This window comes from Pararge aegeria, chromosome 4, assembly GCF_905163445.1.
Source record: "Pararge aegeria chromosome 4, ilParAegt1.1, whole genome shotgun sequence".
In the NCBI taxonomy this organism is placed as follows: Eukaryota; Metazoa; Arthropoda; class Insecta; order Lepidoptera; family Nymphalidae; genus Pararge; species Pararge aegeria.
In genome coordinates this window covers 19,986,259-19,996,242 of record NC_053183.1, presented here as the reverse complement: position 1 = coordinate 19,996,242, position 9,984 = coordinate 19,986,259, and positions in this window count along the sequence as shown.

Below are 9,984 nucleotides of genomic sequence, written 5' to 3'. Positions count from 1 at the left end.
GGTAATAGCCCAGTGGGTTCGCGGGGTTCTAGGGTGAATTCGAATCCCTGAATTATGTGCGTTTATAGCAACTAAAACATCACTTGCTTCAACGGTGAAGCACCTGAGAGTTCTATATAATGTTCTTAAAGGAGTCTGGAGTCCTCTAATCCGCGCTGCCATCGTGGTCTCCGGCCTTAGCCCCTTCTCATTGTGGGAGGATGCCCGTACCCTGTAATGGGATGATATCATGAGGCGTAATTGCATCAGTCTCAAAAGAAAGTCTAGATCTACTTTCATTAGACATGAATATATATATACAGGTTTTGAAAATCAGTATGATACTGGCAATTTGAAGTTAGAAAGTTGGAATGGCATAATCAGATCGTCCATTGATCTGGGGATTGGTAGAAAAATGACATCAAACGAGTCACAGCAAATGTACGCTAGTAGCACAAAACTGTAATTTTTTCAAAGACTGATGTTCAGTTGTGGATTTGCATCGGTCGATAACATGACGACGACAATGGAGAGTGGGAATCTGAGTAAGGTACGCTTTAAAGGCCAAATATTTATTTTGTGCTTAAGCTTTTATTTCCAAGTCAATAAGAGTATATTGATTACAGCAGGAAAATATTCAGACAACAAAGTAGTGGGGTTTTTCATAAAGAGTGTGGGCTTTATTGACATCCGAAGGAATTTTTAAGCATCGCAATAGAATAACAATAATTGCCAAAAATATAGCCCGTTTATGTCGAAGAGCGCCTGAATATAAAGTACAACGTTTAAAGAATTAATCCTTTCAACTGAAACTAACTATAATTTGAGATATTAAATTTATTTTTGCACTCAGGGTATTAATCAGAGATATGCTTACTTCTCGATGGAGTAAGCGATGCTCGGAGTAGATACGTGATCAAAACAAAACTGAGGTGATCCTTTGGAGAATAAACGTTAGCTTATAGAAAAATCCTATTATAAAACAATGGATTTCTTAAACGATAAAAGAGCTTGGATTTAATATTAATTGACTTATGGTACCCACAGTGAGAAGGTTTTGGGCAGTGGTCCACCACGCTGGCTCATTGCAGACTGGTGGACTTCACATGCTTTTGATAACATGGAGAACTGTCAGGCAAGCAGGTTTCCCAACGATGCATTCCTTCGCCGTTGAAGCAAGCGATAATTGCTTAAAACGCACATAACTTAGATAAGTTAGAGGAGCGTGTTGGGATTCAACCTTTTGCTGTATTTTGCTGTACGAAACGAAATAAATATTTTTAATTTTAATTTTATTTTTATTGGCATGGAAAGTGAAACCGAAACTCGCTAAGCTATCGCCATTTCGGTACATAATGATCAGTTTAAAATATTTAAAAAAAGTCACGACGAAGTGAAGACGGTATAAATCTCTAGTTACCTCCTTAAAATAAGTATCAAAATATCTCATAATTTCTTATAGACAACTCTCACCTTTCTAAAGACCCATCTTATTTATATGACCCAAATTTTAATAAAGTCGAAAGACTAGGCTCTAATGCCCGTTTTCACTAACATGGAGTTAAGCAATGTCTTAATAAATAACGTGTAACATCTATCTATCTGACCAAAGTTTAAGTCATATACTGACTTATTTTAGTATAAGTTACATACAATATGCTACGCAACAAACTATTATTGCGTAGCATATTGTGTGTAACTTATGGTACCAGTACTACACCAGATTAACTATAATCTGGTGTAGTACTGGTACCAGCTTATAGGAATGGTTTGTGCACTACAAATTGGCCCTTGACTGCAATTGCACCTGGCGGTAAGTGATGATGCTGTCTAAGATGGTAACGTGATCAAAACAATCAATCAATCAAATTTTAATACAGTTAAGACTCTAGGCACAACACTTATGAACGTTATACGTTTTTTGTTTCATAAATATAATAATAACATTTCCAATTATGATCAAAATACAATGATCAATAATAAATAATTGAAATAAAGTCAAGTTTATATTACAGCCTTAAAATTAGATGTACAATAAAATATAATGCTAAAGCATTCATTAATAAATTGTTATATTATTATTATAAACCATTATATTAATATTGTTCTATAACCACTATAGCATTCATTCACCAATTAATGTGTGGGTGAATTTATTAATATTATACATTTATTAAACCATCAATAACCTATGTACAAACTTCTTTATCATTAATATAGTATTTTACACAATAGTATATTAAACCCGTACATAAAATCGGCTTCTCTGCGACATCGTACCAGAACGCTATATCGCTTACCAGCACGTCTTTGTCGGTGGTAACTAGCCACGGCCAATGCCTCTTAATAGATCAGACCAGAGAAAATTCAGAAATTATGAATTTTTAAACTGCCCCTTGTAAACCAAACCTGGGACTTTCCACTTAAAACAGCGCACACCGCACAGCGCACACCGCACAGCGCACACCGCACAGCGCACACCGTTGTTCATAAAAACATATCTAAATTTAAGAAAAAATGTGACTGCAATAATTTAAACATTAGAAGTAAGAATAAACTTACAGTGCATTATACTAGGTTACATAAAATTCATAATTCGTTTAAAGGAAATTGCATACAATTCTACAATAAACTACCAATTGACATCTTGGAGATGTCTCTTAAAAAGTTCAAAGTTTGTCTTAAACGTAAGCATACAGAAAAGTCCTATTATAGTATAAAGGACTACGTAAACGATAAAAAAGCTTGGGTGTAAATTATTGCTCTAACCAGGTTGCTCTTCTAATAATTTAAAATGACATTGTGAGATGGTGATAACAAAAAAAAAAACATTTGGCTAAGTTTGTTGTGGGCTTCTTCTTAGACCGGGACGCGTTTGGAACCCTCGTAGCTTTATTTTTAAGTTCACGAATGTGGTTATCGCCATCATCTCACTACCGTGAAATTCTTATGTACGCATCTAAAGTGTCACCTGTGGGCCGGGCCTACTTGAATAAAGATATTTTTGACTTTGACTTTGACTTTTTGCTGTGCCAGGTAGGTCGTCAAAAATATGTGTAAGCCAATGTTTATATCCTTGGACACCAACACTACTCTCAAAACCTCAGCACATTAATTTCAGCCACTGGCGCGCATTCTACTTACAAAATCTTCGCGTCGAGTCATTTAGTACTTTTTTCCTAGACATATGTGACAATGATGGATAGCGAACGACCCGGCAGCGTTTTGTGAGAGCTTTTTATTGAGCACCGTGTGTACATTGTATGTATAGGAAGAGGCTTTTTTCTTTAACACTCCAATAGTATAAGCTCGGACTGTGAACGTACGATGAAATCATTATCGTTTTACCGATGGCGCAGTGCTCTTATAAGTGGGCGGACACGGGTTCAATTCCCGGCAGAGGCTACTTGGGGTTTTTTCATTTCAGGTGTGGTCTAGTGGAAGGCTATGGCTGTAGCTAGTTACCCAGCTAAAACTAGGACAATCAAATTATAGACATGAGAAAATCTGCTAGCTTGCATTTTAGCTTTATTTATGCTTAAGTTTTTTCTACATCGGTCGAAGTCTATGTCCATATCCCGTGGCTTGCATAGGGTATGCAAATGATATAAAATGAAGAAAATTATAAATACTTAAGAATAGGCTTTTTATAACTCTTACAATGCCTATCCTTTTTTTCATTTTATATTCTCTGCATACCCTGTGCATACCCTCTATGTATGCGAGACAATAGACAATACTAGACAATATTTATACTAATACTGTCTAGTATTGTCTATTTTGTTTTTTGATGCGGCACTCAATTTAGTTCGATAAAAAATTAAGGTATTCAGAATCGCTAAGCCTTAAATGAGCGGTTTGCTGGTGTCCGCTGAGGAGTTCTGTCCTTTATCTCCAACCACATTCATCAGATCTACACAAAGTTTGGGCAAAATTAAAAACATATTATAACCTCTATCGTGCAAAATAATTATTTAAATCGGTTTTAATTTGTCGGAGTTATGGTGTAAAATCGTTAAACACTTTCATCCCCTCTCCCTAAGGAACCGAGCTTAATGCCGGGATAAAAAGTATTTTCTATTACTTCTTATACTTCCAAGAATATGTGTAAAAAAAATCATGAGGATCGGTTAAGTAGTTTTTTCGTGAAAGCGTAACAAACAAACTTACATTGACATTTATAATATTAGTAGGATAGGATAGGATAGGATAGGATAAGATAGGATAGGATAGGAATAGAGATAGGGATAAGGATTATAAAGAGAAAAGATTTTGTTTATTTGTTTATACAATAGGCTCCGAAAGTACTGGACCAATTTGAAACATTTCTTCGCCAAAAGCAAGCTAAACTACCAAGAAGTAACATATTCTATAATTAATTTAAAAAATAATTGAAGATCCTTGAACTACATGATTAAAGTAGGTTCAAGCTGATTACAAAATAAAAAGTCTTAACATCAAGGAAATTGATATTGCTGTAGAATAATTTTTAATTTATTCCAAACGAACATTAAATTTGAAAAATATCGCGCTTTTAAAAAATTTAAGGACTTAGACCTAAACAATACAGTTATTTTTAGAGATATTTTTAGACACTTTACTGAAAAAGCCCTTTTTAAACATCATCTGGTTCATTTCACAAGATTACACAACTTACAAATATCTGTACACCTACGCATAAATTGATTGGATACATTTAATTTAACTAAATTATTCTATTTTGTATAACATGTAGTTATGTAATATTATAATATCGTAATCTTTTAGTATAACAATGAAGAAAGAAAAGTAAATAGTTATGTTTGCAACACCCTATGGGTCTCAACTACCTACATTATGGTAATACTTAATACTATAAACACGGGAAATAGGTATTATAATATTAACAAATATTTTTGTGACAGTTCTTAGTTTGTGCCTAAAGTTTAAAATTTTAAGTGTTATAGTAATTTGTAATATAAACTATAAATATTTAAGAAAGTTGCACTCCAAAAAGTAGAAAACTGTTGGAACTATTCCAACTTACAACACCAAAAAAATGTACACAGTCAAAGTAAAATAACATTTATTTCTATTCTATTCTATTCTATATGAACTGAAATGAAATATTGGATAGAAGCAGGCGTTACTTTGCGGAAATCCATGATATATTATCAAAATTAAGCTTAATTTGCTATACTCCGCGAAAAGCAGGAGAATCTGTGTGGTGTAATTTATAATTTCTTCAATCCTTATACCCCACACCAAACAGATCTTCGGCAATATACCCTCTACGCACGTTTCGCTCCGAAACCGGAGCATCATCAGGAGATGTTGACTTTACAATAAATAATTGTTAAGTGAAAAATACGCCAAATGTGTCGCCTTTTATACCTTTCTGACCCCCACCTAATCTATCTAAGCCCCTCCCACCTCATTAGTGCCTCTGAATATGTTCAATAGAGGTGAAGTTGATAAATTGATTTGTTCGTTTAGTAATTCGAACCTCCCATTCCTATGTTTAATAATTTCTAATTGTTCCCTCAAATCAAGTCTCAACCCTTTGTCGAAAGCATGTAATATTTCGTATGAATGATTACTGGTTACGTTATGTCCACTGTCTAAAAGATGTTTTGCAAAATGAGATTTTTCAGGATGGTTATGATTGAAGGCTGCCATATGCTCTTTGTAACGTGTTTCAAATTTACGTCCGGTCTGACCCACATATGTGGCGTGGCATTCAGAACATTGGAGTTTATATACCCCTGATCTGTGCTTATTGTCCAATCTGTCCTTACCGTTACAAATAGCTCTGAGTTGGTTATTTGTTCTAAAAGCCACATGAACTCCATGTGATCTAAGTATCCTTGCTACACGCTCTGATATAGATCCGAATTAAGTCAGACTGGTCTTATACCTATTCAGTTTGTCCATTGGTACGGCGTATAACTCCTTAGCAATCAGCCTCTGTTGTTTCTTTTTAATTATGCTATCAACCAAACCTGAATTGTAACCATTTGCATTTGCCATGTGATAAATGACATATAACTCTTTCCTGTAATCCTCCTTAGTTAATGGAATAGATAATAATCTATGAACATAATTAAGAAATGCTGCATGTTTATGCTGCCAAGGATGACACGATGAAGCTGGTATGGTGTTATCTGTATATGTAGGCTTACGATAAATCTCAAATCGATGCTTATTGTTACTACGAGTTATTATCAAATCCAAGAAATTTAATGAATTGTTTTGTTCCATCTCTGATTTGAATTAAATTTTTGGATGAATTTTATTTATCTTTTCCACAAAAACATCTAGCTGTCTATCTGTCCCCGTCCAGCATATAATTATATCATCTACGTATCTATAGTAATACAAAATATTATTATGAGTTACTATGTTCTTATTTTCAAAATAATCCATAAATATTTCAGCCATTAAGGGACAATTATGGCAGCCTTCAATCATACTCATCCTGAAAAATCTCATTTTGCAAAACATCTTTTAGACAGTGGACATAACGTAACCAGTAATCATTCATACGAAATATTACATGCTTGCGACAAAGGGTTGAGACTTGATTTGAGGGAACAATTAGAAATTATTAAACATAGGAATGGGAGGTTCGAATTACTAAACGAACAAATAAATTTATCAACTTCACCTCTATTGAACATATTCAGAGGCACTAATGAGGTGGGAGGGGCTTAGATAGATTAGGTGGGGGTCAGAAAGGTATAAAAGGCGACACATTTGGCGAATTTTTCACTTAACAATTATTCATTGTAAAGTCAACATCTCCTGATGATGCTCCGGTTTCGGAGCGAAACGTGCGTAGAGGGTATATTGCCGAAGATCTGTTTGGTGTGGGGTATAAGGATTGAAGAAATTATAAATTACACCACACAGATTCTCCTGCTTTTCGCGGAGTATAGCAAATTAAGCTTAATTTTGATAATGAAATGATATATATTTATTTGTATGAACATGTGATAAAATATTCTTAGCAAAATAAAAAGTCGCAACATATCCGATAAGGCCACCCCAACATGCAAAATTTGGTCAATTATAAACAATCTAGTTCTTAGGCTTAAATTGCGGAAATTCATCAATTGCTCAATAGCCACTTTTTCAATGTATTTTTAAATTTTTGATACGGTAATACAGCTATTGATTTTAGAATTGCATTTAATATTTTTACACACATGGCACTACAGTTTTTCAAATACATGGCTGTCCTAGGGCACTTATTGAATATTAATCGGTCTTTGTTCCGAGTGCGCCGTGGAAATAAATCAGTTACATTCCTAAAGAGATCTGGGTTAGATTTAACAAAAGTTGCTAATTCTAAAATATATATGCTAGGAAGTGTAAGGATTCCTAAACTTTTAAATATTGGCCTACACGAATCGAATGGGGCCTTTCCCAACATTGTGCATATGCACTCTTTTTGAGCAATAAATACTCTATTTTTATCCGTGGAATTCAAGAAAGAATATAGAATAGTAAACATGAGTACCTTCTTACCACTAGAAAGAGCAATAGGTAAGGCAATGGATACGGAAGTGTGAGAATACGTAAGCCCCTTTATTCAAGCCGCTAGGATATAAGCTACTTATAAAAACTTCCCGCCGAGTCATTTACTAGTTTTTCATGGACGACCGTGACAATGACGGATGGCGTCCGACCATGAACCGTTTGCGGGAGCTTTTTGCTCACTACCATGTGTTTAACTATGAAATGTTTTTGCATGTTGTATTTACAATTGCGACACAACAAACAGAGTTTTTTGAGAGCACAGCGACCCTTGGGTTACCTTTTTTACGCTTTCAAAAAATTCTAAATTCATATATTTCATGTAGGTCCAGTATACAAGCACTTTTTTTTATTTATTTATTTAACACACAAAACAGATTATGATTTAACATAAACATAAGAACAACCAATAAAAATAAAAATAAGCCACTATCCACCAATTTTCCCCTTAATAAATAGATAATGCTAAAATTTTATTTCTTCAATGAGGGATTAATAATGTTCGTGAAATACGCATTGCAGAATCGGACGGGTCAAGGTATGTTAGCTCTGTGAATAACTCTCAGGGTCATCATCATATAAACCTATTACCGCCCTACTACAGGACACTGGTCCCTCCTACAATTGACCCAGTTTGGTGCAGCTGTGTTTTGGTGGACTTCGCACGCCTTTGAGAACATTATGAAAAACGCACATTGATTTCGCAGGATGTTTTAGTCCACCGTTGAAGTAAGTAATATTTTAATTACTTAAAACGCACGTTACTTAAAAAACTCAGAGGTAATGGGATTCGAAGTCGGCCCCCCGAAAGTGAAGTCGAGCTTCTACCTACTGAGGCTGTCACCGCTTCAAATCATTTCCAAGCTACATGTTTAAGTAGTTTGTGAGTGATTAATTATTTATTATTTTTATAATTAAGTAACTTTTTTTTTTTTTCAAATTTTGTTTAGCCTTATTTATTCAAATAAGTTTAATAATTTGTGCATTTTATTTTTGAGCCAAGTCTATTTTGTTGTTTTTGTACATAACTGTATGTTGACTTAACAAAATAAATACGAACGAAGCCGGCATCTAGTAGGGATTGTAAACCTCATCTTATTGCTTATATGTATATTATAAGTTTTAATGTATATCTATACTTATAATAAAACTGTAACTGGAAGATTACTGTACATTTAATATATTTTGAAAATTTTGACCGGGGGATGCTTTATAATCGATACTGAGTCCAAAACAGATTTTTATTTAATTTTTGTCTGTCTGTCTGTCCGGGCATCACTTGAAAACTACTGAACGGATTCAAATAAAATTTTATATAATGGTAGCTGATATTCCAGGTCAACATATAGGCTACTTTTTATCCCGATAAACAATAAGCTTCTCCCGGAAAATGAGATGAAATTTTTAATCAATTTCACTTCATAGCTCCGTTAAATTTGAACCGATTTAAATAATTCTTTTTTTATTTGAAAGTGTATACTATCAAACATTATTGTGTAATTTTAATGAAGATCGGATAAATATTGTGGGAGATGAAGGACATAACTATTCACAGATAACAGCGAGTCGCAAAGCATATGGGACAGCGATCGAATGCATGCGTACCATCCTACTTATATTATAAATGCGAAAGTTTGTGAGTAAGGATGTGTGGATGGATGGACATGTTAAATGCCTAATTGTTAGGGCACAATAACCGCTTTTTGTTATAATTTGTCAATCAAAACAGGGGTACAATCTTAAGATTGTGACGTTCCTATCAGATCCAAATAAATAATTATTCAAATTGGAGCTATCGCTTAGACGTTACTACGGGTATAGAAATGCTAAAAGATATTGAATCCGATAATAACCGATTTGATGCAGACGAAGTTGCGCGGGTCAGCTAGTTATTCATAAAAATATTCATCAGTCATTTTAGTACCCCCAATAACACAAGCTACGCTTACTATGTACGCTGGCGATGTGTGTATTGTCGTAGTATATTAATTTATTTAATTTCAACATACTGACAAAAGAGTTAACGGACGACGATAATTTGAATTACGGGTAAAATCACTTGGTAAATTAACACTCGAAAGTTGTTCAGCGTTTCGCCGAACTGCTATGGAGGGGTACAAAATAAAAGGCATTGCAGGCTAAAAATATGAAATAGCCCTCGAAACGGTTCGTTATACGGACTCCGATCCGTGTTTGAATTTGCACAATTTACTTGACGTACCTAACAAGTGGCTCTCCGCATAACAATTTGTTGTTCCGAAAGTTTAGAAGAGTTGGAAACATTATAAATTGTGTTTGGCAAAAATAATCCGTTGTCAATTGTTTTAGGCTTCTTAAACTTTACGTCTGTATGTTAACTTTTTATAGAATAATTTCATCATCATATGAACCAATTTTCGGCCCACTGCAGGGCACGGGTGTCCACCCACAATGGAGAGGGATGGGCCGTAGTCCACCACGCTTGCCCAGTATGGATTGGTGGAATTC